We start from the raw sequence: 12,880 nt of genomic DNA, 5'->3' as shown, positions 1-12,880 counted from the left end.
GGTTCCCTGAACTAGAAGAGAAAAAAAACTGCAAGTATTTGACAACAGTACAGACATTGCTCTATTAACTCATACGAGGGAATTCATAAAGAGCCTTGTAGACACCCTTAAAGACGAGGTCCAGCCTCCTTCAGAAAAAATGTAATACTGAACAAATACTCAGAGCAGTGCAGCGCTGAAAAAAACCTCCCTTATTGGTATTATATAAAGTCGCTCAAGATGAACAACAACATCAAAAAGAAAATGATACAAAGTGAATGAACAGTCTATGATGGTACTGATTGACAATCCTTCATTCTTCTCAGTGGATAGAATGCATACTGATATCCTTAATCCCCAGAAAACAGGTTCTCCCACCACCAGACAGCCAAACTGCTCACCTTAAAGAATTGACCCCTGACTGAACAGATAGGTCAAATGGAGCATTCACCACTGCCAGTGGTCATATACCAGGATTCCGGTGGATCAAAAAGGTGTAACTCAGCTCCTTGGATATCACAGGGTTGTCATCAATGATGGCTCAAACTCCCCACATGGACATTATAAAATAGAAAAATATATATAGTGCAGACCGTATTGATAAAAAAATGAATTTATTGCCAAAAGACAGGTACTCACATACAGAGCACTACAACTAGTGCTGGATTATAAGCATTGATGAACGAAGTTCACTTAAACAATGCAGTAAGGTGGTTGCAGTGACATTCCAGGGTCCTCCCGCAGGCATATCGTCCTGAACAGGACTTCATCAGCGGATAAAGAGGCCCTTGCAACCATTTTCAAATTTATAACCACCCACTAATTATCCCCAGCTGAATGAATCATGATTAAAAGCCTGTAACCAATCAGGGGACAGATATTCAAAACCATTTCCATCATCCCCATTAAGTTATTCAAAACCATTTCCATCGTCTCCATTAAGTTATTCAAAACCATTTCCATCGTCCCCAACAAATACTGTAGCTGCTGAATAGAGGGCACAATAAGAAGCCCACAACATGAGATTGTGGCCACCACGGGCTTTATAAAGTTATATCTAAAAAAAAGAGAAAAAAAAAGCGGGCTTGTCACGAGGCAGTAAGTGGAAAAAGCGTTTTTCCACAGGTGGCAGGAGGTTATATAAGCTGCCTGTGTGACAGACCCTCTCACAGTTGCCCTGAGGCGGCTTAGGCTTGAGCTCCATTGTATTACATTTAGCTCTCTTAGCCGTGACAGGACATGAAGTTCCTGGCAAGAAGAATCCTTGAAAGGGCAGAAGCGGAGGGTGGCAACGAATGGCTCCAGCGGTGTCTAGCACTCACTGAAGAGGACACAGCTTAGAGGACAGTGTAGGCTGAGCAGCAGTCTATACAGAATAGGACAGAGCTGTCTGATGAATCTTGTCCAGTCTCCTCTGCCTCAACACGGCACTCACCGGCTCGCATTATGCAGAGGAGCGCCCCGGTAACAGCTATAGCAGTGGTGAGTAGGGAGTGGTCTCACTCTGCAGCGGAGCGGGAGGATTCATTGCCTGGGGCTCAAAGAGCGAAACAGCGTGGCAAGAGGAGTTAGCAGGTTCTATCCCCATCACCTATCCGCAACAGAGGAGGTAGAGGCCGGACATGCCGCTTGCCCATATCACTTGGGGAAACTGCATGAATGAGTTGTCACCGCCCAGCTTAGCAGATGCTGCTCCTGCCTCTCCTCATATGGGTATGGCTCTGCCCAGAGCGGTAATGTCTCCTATCTCTGCTGGGATTCATCCCAGGCAGGTACCTCAGGTCAGAGCTTCGGCATCACTTGCATCCAGGCCATCCAGGCTGGATGCCGTGAGGCCCCCTGTGTCTCTTTCCTCCTATACAAGTCCAGATGTCAGCCAGGTCTCAGCACAAGGAACCCACATCCCAGTTGTATGTAGTCATCCAGAGCCCAACCATGCGAGTGAGTCTGCTCAAACTGAGTTAATCAACCAGTTGCTTGTTTCTCCTTAACAAATTTAATGAGAATGTATCTAATAATCATTCCACATCTGTATCTCCTTCTCCCGTTAATGCCTGGTCAGGTAATTCTGTAGCTAATGTTAATCCTGTTTCTACGTGTATGAACATTCCTGCCTGTATGCCTGCTTCTGAGACATGTTTTAAAGAGGTAAAAAATTGTGAAAATTCTCCTTTAGGATTTCATTTGCCTTTAGTGGTTAAAGAAAAGATATGTAAGGGCAAACACTTACTGGCTTATTCATCGTCTTTCATTCCCCACAGGCCATTCTCTGAATGATGAAATTGACCCATTATCTGCTTCTGTTAGGTATGTGACTTTTGATGATGCTATTCAAATTATAAAAACGTTTGGACGGGGTGCATTATTAGCAAAAGCTGACATTCAGTCAGCTTTTAGATTATTGCCCATTGCTCCAGAGTCTCACAATTCCCTGGGTTTTTGCTCCGAGGGTTATTTTTTCTATGACAAATGCCTCCCAATGAGTTGTTCATTGTCATGTTATTATTTCAATGTTTTTGCTTCATTTCTTCAGTGGGTGTTAATTTTTTAACCTGGTCATACTGGGATAATTCATTATCTAGATGACTTCCTTTTCATTGGTCCTCCAAATTCTATGGTTTGTTCTTTAATTGTCAAGTTATTTTCCCTTATAGCAGAATACTTCATTATTCCTCTAGCAATTGAAAAAAATACTTTTCCGTCTCCATTTATTGGATTTTTGGGTATAAAAATTAAAACTTTATTATTTCAATTTGAAATTCCTGCTTTAAAATTTGCAGGCTTCAATCCCTAATTTCTTTCTTCCTGTGTCGGAATAAGATTTTACTAAAAGAGCTCCAAACTTTTCTGAGTCTTCTGGCTTTTGCTACACACATTATGCCTATGGGCAGAATATTTTCCAGAAGGTTATCTTTGGCTATGTCTGGTCCTAAATCCCCCTTTTCCCACATTAGGTTGACTTGTGATCTTAAAGACGATTTATTGGTATGTCTCAATTTCTGTAAGTTTATAATGGCAGATCTTTTTTCCAGGAGGATTTCGTATTTGCAGCAGATTTAGAGTTATTTATGGATGCTGCTGGTTCTCAAGGGTTTGCTGCAATTTTTCGTTCTCATTGGTGTTTGGGTTCATGCCCCCCTTTGGGTTTCCAGCAAAATTACTAAAAACATAGTTTTATTGGAACCCTTTCCAGTCGTAGTTGTTTTAGAAATTTGGGGTAACCAATTTGCAAAAAAAAAAAAAGGATCATTTTTAATACAGATAATAGAGGTGTATTATTTGCTTTAAACTGCCTTTTGTTCAAAATCCTTGTCAGTCATAAAACATTTATGTTACTTAGTTCTCTTATGTTTAAAATTAAACATTTTGGTTATGGCAAAGTATGTGCCAGGTAAGCTCAATGTCATCGCTGATGCCTTATCTCGATTCCAGATGGCTTGTTTCAGACAGCTGTTGCCTCATGCAGATCTGGTTGGGTACCGTTGCCCGAGTCATCTTTGGGATCTGATTTAAAACAGGTGATTTAAAAAAATATCCCAAGCTTTGAACATCTCATGGAGCACTGTTCAATCCATCATCGGAAAAGGGAAATAATATGACACAACTGAAAACCTCGGGTATAATAAACGTATCACCACAGAGTGGTATTGTGAATATTGCTAATGTATTCAGTGCCACGTCCCAAGATTGCATATATAAAGAGTAAAAAGGGAACAAGGAGGGCTTGGACTTTATAGGCACAAACAATCTAGTATACTGATAAAAATGTCATTTATTGTACATAGAAAAATATTAAAAACATTAGAGCAAGACCATATATCAGAGTCAAGTAATATATAATATCAGTATGCGAAGCCTATATACAGATAGACTATACAATTCTTAGATATTAAAACACCTATTAGTGATAACAAGTGTAACAATTCATCAGACGATTAAATTGAGCAGTAATAGGCTATATAACAACTTGTAACTGATTATTTAAACTGTTAGGGCTCTACATATTACGCGACTAGCGCTTCTTCAGGAGCATCACAGAGATGGACTTGCTGAAAAACAAAACAAAATCAACATACAAAAATATATACAAATTACTACAACATCATAAAACGCATAACAAAAATATGTACGTATAATAAAGTGAACTAGATGGAATGATGCTGAGATAGAGCCACCGCTATCCCGGTGAGATTACTGACCAACCTCCATGAAAAAAAATGCCAGAGAATAACTTCACAAACCACAAATTATAGGGGGCGTGTGTCATGGTAGAAAAGTACCATAGAAGGGGCGAAAAAAGGAGACCCCCCATTAATGTAATATCCTTTTAAATTCACCACCCAAATATAGGAAAAAAAGGAGAAACTTTTTTTTTAAAACAAATTACCGTATATACTCGAGTATAGGTCGGCTCGAATATAAGCCGAGGCCCCTAATTTACCACAAAAAAACTGGGAAAACGTATTGACTCGTGTATAAGCCGAAGATGAGACATGCAGCAGCTACTGTTACAGCCTAAAAGAGTGGAAAAGAGGGTCAACAATGCCCATCTGCAGCTGCATACCTCCCTGTGTCCCTCCCTGTGTACCTCCCTGTGTCCCTCCCTGTGTACCTCCCTGTGTCCATTGCAGCCTACCTGTGTCCTGTGCATGCCTCCGTGTGCCAATCTGCAGCCTCTGTGTCCTTCTGCAGCCTCTGTGTCCTTCTGCAGCCTCTGTGTCCTTCTGCAGCTCCGTGTGCCATTGTGTGCCATTTTTCACCGATCAGCATGTATCAGCATGTCATAAAAACATGCCAGGATTCAAAAGCCGCACCTCTCCTCCTCGTCTGTGACAGACGGCGGCCATTCCACTGTTCAAAAGCCGCGCCTCCCTGTCTGTGATAGGCGGAACACTCAATTTCCCAGCAGTCAGTGTTCCGCCTATCACGGACATCCGCTCATCCTCATACTACGGACAAGGATGAGAGGATGTCCGTGATAGGCGGAACACTGACTGATGAGAAATTGAGTGTTTCCGCCTATCACAGACAGGGAGGCGCAGCTTTTGAACAGTGGAATGGCCGCCGTCTGTCTGCATGACACGCTGATCAGGTAGGCAGACGGCGGTGACTCGAGTATAAGCCGAGGGGGGCACTTTCAGCCTAAAAAAAGGGGCTTAAAATCTCGGCTTATACTCGAGTATATACGGTACCATGATATTTGACTAGATAGTAATAGAGAAAAAAACTTTTATCGAACCCAGAGAAATAAACCTAAATATACGACAACTGGTGATGACACCAAATCTGACTCTTCTTTGTTTTCGCCATTTTTTCGTCTCTTTCCAGAAAAGGCAACGGTGTTTACCCTCACGGCAACCTAGAAGCACATAAGTGGGACTATGGTGGTGGGTCCTTTACACCTTCTTCTAAAAAAGGTCCGCTACTCAAGATATCAATTTAATGCAGCTTAATCAAACGCATGGTAATGTACACAACCATGGTGGTGGGTCCCAGTCACAACCCAAATATTTGGGTGGGGCTGTTTTACAAGCTATTCAGATGCTAAATTCCTCTTTACCAATTCACAATTCATGTCCAAGTTCCACGAATCTTGTGGATGTACTATAGGAGATAATCAGAGACTGCGGATGCACTATAGGAGACAATGGGAGACTACAGATGTACTATAGGAGACAATCGGAGACTGCGGATGTACTATAGGAGACAATCAGACACTACGGATGTACTATAAGAGACAATCAGAGACTGCGGATATACTATAGGAGACAATTGGAGACTGCGGATGTACTATAGGAGACAATCAGACACTACGGATGTACTATAGGAGACAATCAAAGACTGCGGATATACTATAGGAGACAATCAAAGACTGCGGATGTACTATAGGAGATAATCGGAGACTGCAGATGTACTATAGGAGACAATCAGACACTACGGATGTACTATAGGAGACAATCAAAGACTGCGGATATACTATAGGAGACAATTGGAGACTGCGGATGTACTATAGGAGACAATTGGAGACTGCAGATGCACTATAGGAGACAATCAAAAACACTATGGGAGACGATTGAATATATACTATGTGAGCAATCTGAAGGCACCTTCATCCCCATAAGGTAAATCTGTCCTTTCAGCAAAGCACAGCATCTAAAAAGCAAACATAAGCATGCTTCAGCTACTTATAAGCTGCTAAACAATAAAGCACAGGGTAAAGTCCAAACTCCCACCTGTTGCATTCCAGCTCCACTCTAGTAGCCTCTTCTAATAAGTCATATGTGGGGGGCAGGAGGCAGGTTACAGTAAAGTGCCGAATGCTGAGTAGCTGAAAGACAGCGGAGTCAGTCCACACCGTAAGGCTTAGTATGTCAGGCAGGAGCAGGACAGGGCAGTGTTGGCAAAGCAAAGCCAAGTTACTGTAAGCTTCACCGAGCGGGCTCACTGTTTCTAACAGCATGTCAAAACAACAAGTCCTGCATTCTTACCCCCCACGGTGCTGCACACTGATAATGCTCCTCCCGCCCGCTGATCATACCAACAAGCCGCGGCTTAACGTGGGGTGCTAAGAGCTCACCTCCTTACATAGAGAACCGTTTTGCTTTCTGCGTATCCAAAACTTTTCAGCCACCTCCTATTCAGCTGGGCACTGTGTACTGTAATTTCAGTCTCCCTCCACACAAACTGCTAGGAGCTGCTTAGGGCCCCATGACAATTACTGGGCATTGGGCAGCTGCCCCATTTGCCCTGCAGTAAAGACAGCCCTGGCATGCATCTCCATGCTGGCATCCCATTTTAGCCTTTTGGGACACATGGCTGCAAGGACATAGCCACTGTGTCCCTATATGACATGACCTGCACCCGCATGTTTAATAGGGACACAGCAGCTATATCAGTGCAGGTGCATGTCCCAATAGACTAAAATGGGATGGCAGCACAGGGATGCTTGCAGCACCTGTGTATTTCTGTGCTAGTAAAAGACGGCCCTGCACGGGACACAGAGCACATCGCCCCATGGGAGCTGTGTCTTAGGGCCCTTTCACAAAAGAGTTCAACCTCAACCCATCTGTCAGTTTTTCAGACGCATCTAGATCAACCACAACACATGTCTATGGGTGGGCAGTTGTAAACAGATGATCATCCATTTACATAAACCCACAGTGCTTGAAAAAGTATTCATACCCTTTGAAATTTTCCACATTTTGTCATGCTGCAACCAAAAACGTAAATGTATTTTATTAGGATTTTTTGTGATAGACCAACACAAAGTGCCACATAATTGTGAAGTGGAAGGAAATTGATAAATGTTTTTACATTTTTTTTTTTACAAATAAATATCTAAAAAAGTGTGGCGTGCATTTGATACCCCTAACTAAAATCTAGTGGAACCAATTTCCTTCAGAAGTCACCCAATTAGTAAACAGAGTCCACCTGTGTGTAATTTAATTTCAGTATAAATACAGCTATTCTGTGAAGCCCTCAGAGGTTTGTTCACGAACAAACAACATCATGAAGTCCAAGGAACACAACAGACATGTCAGGGATAAAGTTGTGGAGAAGTTTAAAACAGGTTATAAAAAAAATATCCCAAGCTTTGAACATCTCATGGAGTACTGTTTAATCCATCATCGGAAATGGGAAAGAGTATGGCACAACTGAAAACCTACCAAGACATGGCCGTCCACCTAAACTGACAGGTGGGGCAAGGAGAGCATTCATCAGAGAAGCAGCCAAGAGGCCCATGGTAACTGAAGGAGCTGCAGAGATCCACAGCTCAGGTGGGAGAATCTGTCCACAGGACCACTGTTAGATGTGCACTCCACAAGTCTGGCCTTTATGGAAGAGTGGCAAGAAGAACGCAATTTTTGAAAGAAAGCCATAAGAAGTCTCATTTGCAGTTTGCAAGAAACCATGAGAGGGACACAGCAAACACGTGGAAGAAGGTGCCCTGGTCAGATGAGACCAAAATTGAACTTTTTGACCTAATAGCAAAACGCTATGTGTGGCAGAAAACTAACCGTCACCATCATGTTGTGAGGATGCTTTTCTTCAGCAGGGACAGGGAAGCTGGTCAGAGTTGATGGGAAGATGGATGGAGCCAAATACAGGGCAATCTTAGAAGAAAACCTGTTAGAGTCTGCAAAAGACTTCAGACTGGGGTGGAGGTTCACCTTCCAGCAGGACAACGACCCTAAACATACAGCCAGAGCTACAATGTAATGATTTAGATCAAAGCATATTCATGTGTTAGAATGGCCCAGTCAAAATCCAGACCTAATCTGACAGAGCTTGAGTTATTTTGCAAAGAAGAATGGGCAAAAATGTCACTCTCTAATGTGCAAAGCTGGTAGAGACATACCCAAAAAGACTTGCAGCTGTAATTGCAGCGAAAGGTGGTTCTACAAAGTATTGAATCAGAGGAGCTGAATACAAATGCACGCTACACTTTTCACACATTTATTTGTGAAAAAAAATTGAAAACCAGTGTTAATTTAGTCGACTAAAACGTCTAAAATATTTTAGTCGACTAAAACGACTAAAATATTTTAGTCGACTAAATGAATACTATTTTAGTCAACTAAAATGTACTAGAGATTTAGTCGACTAAATAGGACTAAAACGAAAGCAATTGCAGAAGACTAAAATGGGACTAAAACTAAAATGCCATTTTAGTCCTTAGACTAAAATTAACACTGGTTGTAACATAACAAAATGTGGAAAATTTCAAGGGGTATGAATACTTTTTCAAGGCACTGTAAATCCATGTCCATTCAGGTCTGTTTTTCTTTTTTATATGGAACAGGGCTGCGTCCCAGAGGGATCTGAACAGATGTCATCCATTTACATCCCTTCTGATCAGTGATTATATGATTATTATGATTATTATGTCTGTTAAGGTAAGAAACATTTATGTTTATACTTTTGGCACCTCTAAATGGTTGCTGCAACAACTAGAAAAAAACAGGTATATAGACTGTTGTAAGCGTAACTGAACTAAAGAGAATTGAAAGGAATTGGAGTGCAAACTAATATAAATTGAACTGAAGACAGAGGTGCAAACTGATGTACACTGATATAACCTGAATCAGTAGTCATCAGTTTTTTTCTTAGCAAAAAAATGTGACTGAACTGATGATGAACTGAAGATGTCCATGTGAAAAAAAAGATGCCAGAGAGTTATGCCGCGTACACACGACCGGAATTCAGGCCAGCAAAAGTGTGTATGCTCCATCGGAGTTTAGCTGGCCGAATTCCCGCCAGCAAAAATTTGAGAGCATGTTCTCAGTTTTTACCGATGTGTGTATGCAATTGCGACGCGCAAAAACTCACGCATGCTCAGATTCAGCTATTGGCTACTAGGTATTGAACTTCCTTTTTCTAGTCCTGTCATACGTGCTGTATGTCACCGCGTTCTTGGCGGTCGGAATTTGGTGTGACCGTGTGTATGGAAGACAGCTTCAGCGGAATTCCGTCGGAATTCCATCTGGAAAACCATCAGATCTTTTTCCGACCAAAATTCTGATCGTGTGTATGCGGCATTAGGGTCCATTTACACAGGGCGCAGACATGCGCCTCCCATGCAGGGCCGTCTTTTACCAGCATGGGAATACACAGGTGTTGGGTGCATCCCTGTGCCGGCATTCCATATATTTCTGTTTCCCATAGAAATAAACTGGATGCTGGCATGGGATGCACCCAACACCTGTGCATCCCCATGCCAGCAAAACACTGACCTGCATGAAGCCCGCAGTAGAGCGCCTCATGTGAATGGACCCTTAGGAATTTGCCAGTATAACGGGATGGGCATTTATTTATTATGTATTATCTTGTAACTCATTTTTTTATGTAACATTTGGACTAAATGCACTTACTTTACAGAGAAACTATCTTTATATCTAAATTAAATCTTTATATTTACAACCTGGAAAAAAAATCACAAAACAAGAGAAAACAACCTAGTATACCAAACAAGGAAACATTAATGAGAAAGTCAGCATCCCATGTTCCATGTCTACAGATGTTACTGTCTTCTTCCCGTCTACTTAGCCTTAAATTAAGATCTTAGCTAATAAAATACTGGCGTCTCACCAAAGGGTTAAAATTCCTTGGTGGAATCTTGTCATCCTTAAACCCAGATTATGACAATTTTTGTAGGGTACATGAGAACAGTATCATGAGAACGGAAGTTATTTTAAAAATAGCTCTATACTGGAAAACAATCATGTTATACAAAATTCCCAGTAATGACTGTCTTATTTAATAAATTGGGGATTCTCTTGTGGTTTTTCATGAAAGATACTGATATGTAGATAAACAGAGTTGCCGGGGATATAACTTTTTCGGAATCAAAGTTTACACATTCAACTCAAGGCACAGTCTTTTTTTTTTTTTTTTTATTACTTTCAGCGTATTTTACAATGTAAATATGTGAAATAAACAATTCTTACTAGAAATGAATGATGCTTTTTAAAGTTCCCTCCACTGGCAATTGTCTAAAAATATGGCCCAAAACTCCATCAGCAAAACTAATGATCAAAATGAGTTATGATGTTTTAGTTTCTTTTTGTGTGGGGTTGAGAGGGGGTGCAGGTTAATGATGACCACACACAGCTTGAATTTCATCCGATGCCGGCTGATTTGTTCAAAATTTGAGCAGTGGGTGGCGCTGTCAGTACTACCCGGCTCAAGGGTAGTCAAAGGAGCTGGGTAGAAGGTTGTTGGTCAAACAGTGACTGCGGCCAATCAGATGCATTCACTGTTTCATGATTCAGACAGCTAAGGTTGCTGCAGTTGGCAGGAGAAATTCCTCCATCTATGTTGTTTAGTGTGGATGGACAAATTGGTTGATTTTTTTTTTTCCCAGCCTGTGGAGCTAAACAAGGAAACAATCTCAGCGTGTATACCTAGCTTAAAGTCAGCCATACATGGATCAAAATTTGGCTGGTTCAGTAGGGACCAGCCAAATTTCAATCTATGTATGGGTACCCTGGTTGTACACAAGTCAATCTATCAAACAGCAACAGCTGAGATCAGCATGAAGGCAGGGCTTAGCCTCCCTGGCGGTATGATTATGTCAAATTTTTGAATCTCAAAGTGGTACATTGTTTTGCCTAGAAATCTGGCGTTTTATATTGTAGGCCTGTAATTCTTAGTAATAACCCACTTAAATCTGTACAAACAAGAGTATAGTAGACATCCCCGGTATGATAAAGGTTGAAACATGAAATCATAATATAATATAATAAATAACTATAAATAATTATAAAAAATAATAATATAATAATAAAATGAATTTCCCCACAAATCACTATCGCTCAATTCTGCAAGTGATTCTTATTTACGATCGCTGTTTTCTAGCTGGTCGAAAATCACCTTTGACGTAAAGGGGCACTTTCTGGTTGCCATGGACTCATGTTTCCAGGCAGAAAGAACAGTATTTATCATATAAAAGTGCATGCAGGGCACTGAACAAAGCATTACAGACAAAATGGATGTGAAATGATTTGATACAGTAATGTAATCTTACAGCTTACAGTGTACTGTATGTGTTGTGTTTTTTTGTACTTTTTGAATTTTCCACCAGGCTCCGCCCCATGCGCTGTGACGCTCGCAGTGATTGGAGCCCGGCACACAGAGCATCGGGCGGAGGACACAGCCCACAGACACGGCGGGGGGGAGGGGGGAACGCAGGATCCCGGTGACAAGGTAAGTAACCTGTACCAGGATTCTGCAATGCAATCCCAAGTATGGCTCGGGGGTTACCGCCAATAGTACTGAAATTTAACCCCGAGCCACACTTGGGATTACCGCCAGGGAGGTTAAGTGGCTGAATAGTTAAAGCGTTTGTTACCCCAATACTTCATATTCCTGATATGTGCCTGTACTTGTATGAGAAAGTATCCTGTTCTCTTTGTGTTGCTTCTTTTATGTGAAATCCCTGGTGTTGCTGCTAGTGCTCTGACCGCACGAAGCAGGAGAGCAAAGCGTGGCCAGTTCTGCAACTATGCTGGGAACTCAGTGTACTCTCCTCCATTGATCAGACTTGTCCTAACATGCCCCCGCTGCACAGCCATTCCTTGGGAAGCTCAGTGTGCTGCAGCTTCTCCTCTCCCCCAGCTCTTATACAGCTGAAAACTGAGGGAATGTTATCACTTATAAAAAAGGGGAAGAAAGGTATTTATAATGTTTTTCCTTTATATCTATACAAAAATGTTTTGCCTTTCATTTCTATTTTAAACAAAATGGGTTATTTTACAAGGTGATCCTTTACAGTTACATTGCGTCCCACCCAGGGGTGTGTCATGGGGTTAGGTAACCCTGTGCTATATATAATAACTTCTCGAGATGGAGTCTCTGAGATGTGTAGGAAGGATTGGCCTGATGCAGTCACTTTGTAGACCAAACAGAAAATAGGAACAAGCTCTTTTCTGTAGGCCTGGGCATTCCTATTAGAAGGGACCTAATTTAAGGACTGTTGCTGAGGAACATTTAATTACTTGAAAAGAATGTGCGCTACTCCCTGGTTCTTGTAAGATCCTGCTAAGTATTGAAGAAGAAAAAGGAAAAGGGCTTGGCAATGTGCTGTGTTGTTGTAACAGTCCAAGTAAAGCATCTGGAAAAGCTATCGGTGTGGATAATCATTTATTACAAGAAATCCCCAGGCGTATGAATTGCGGGAATTAGGCCAGAAGATTGCGAGCAGCAAAGAAAGTGGAATCTCTTCCAAATACAGGCACGTGTACCCTCTGCCCTAGTCCTGAACTTGCAGAATAAGGGAGGTGCCCCTGGCCAGAGTGGAAGGAGCCAGCAGAGAATCGGGGCTGCCAACCAGCATCTGGTTTTAAAGGGGCAGGGAGGGCATACTGAGAAACACTGCTCTTTTCTTGAGATGCTGGGTGCG

The sequence above is a fragment of the Lithobates pipiens genome, unplaced genomic scaffold (genome assembly GCF_037356315.1).
Source record: "Lithobates pipiens isolate NorthernLeopardFrog02 unplaced genomic scaffold, aLitPip1_a1.2 Scaffold_18, whole genome shotgun sequence".
NCBI lineage: Eukaryota > Metazoa > Chordata > Amphibia > Anura > Ranidae > Lithobates > Lithobates pipiens.
The sequence above is the reverse complement of the archived record's forward strand: the minus strand, read 5'-3'. Positions refer to the sequence as shown.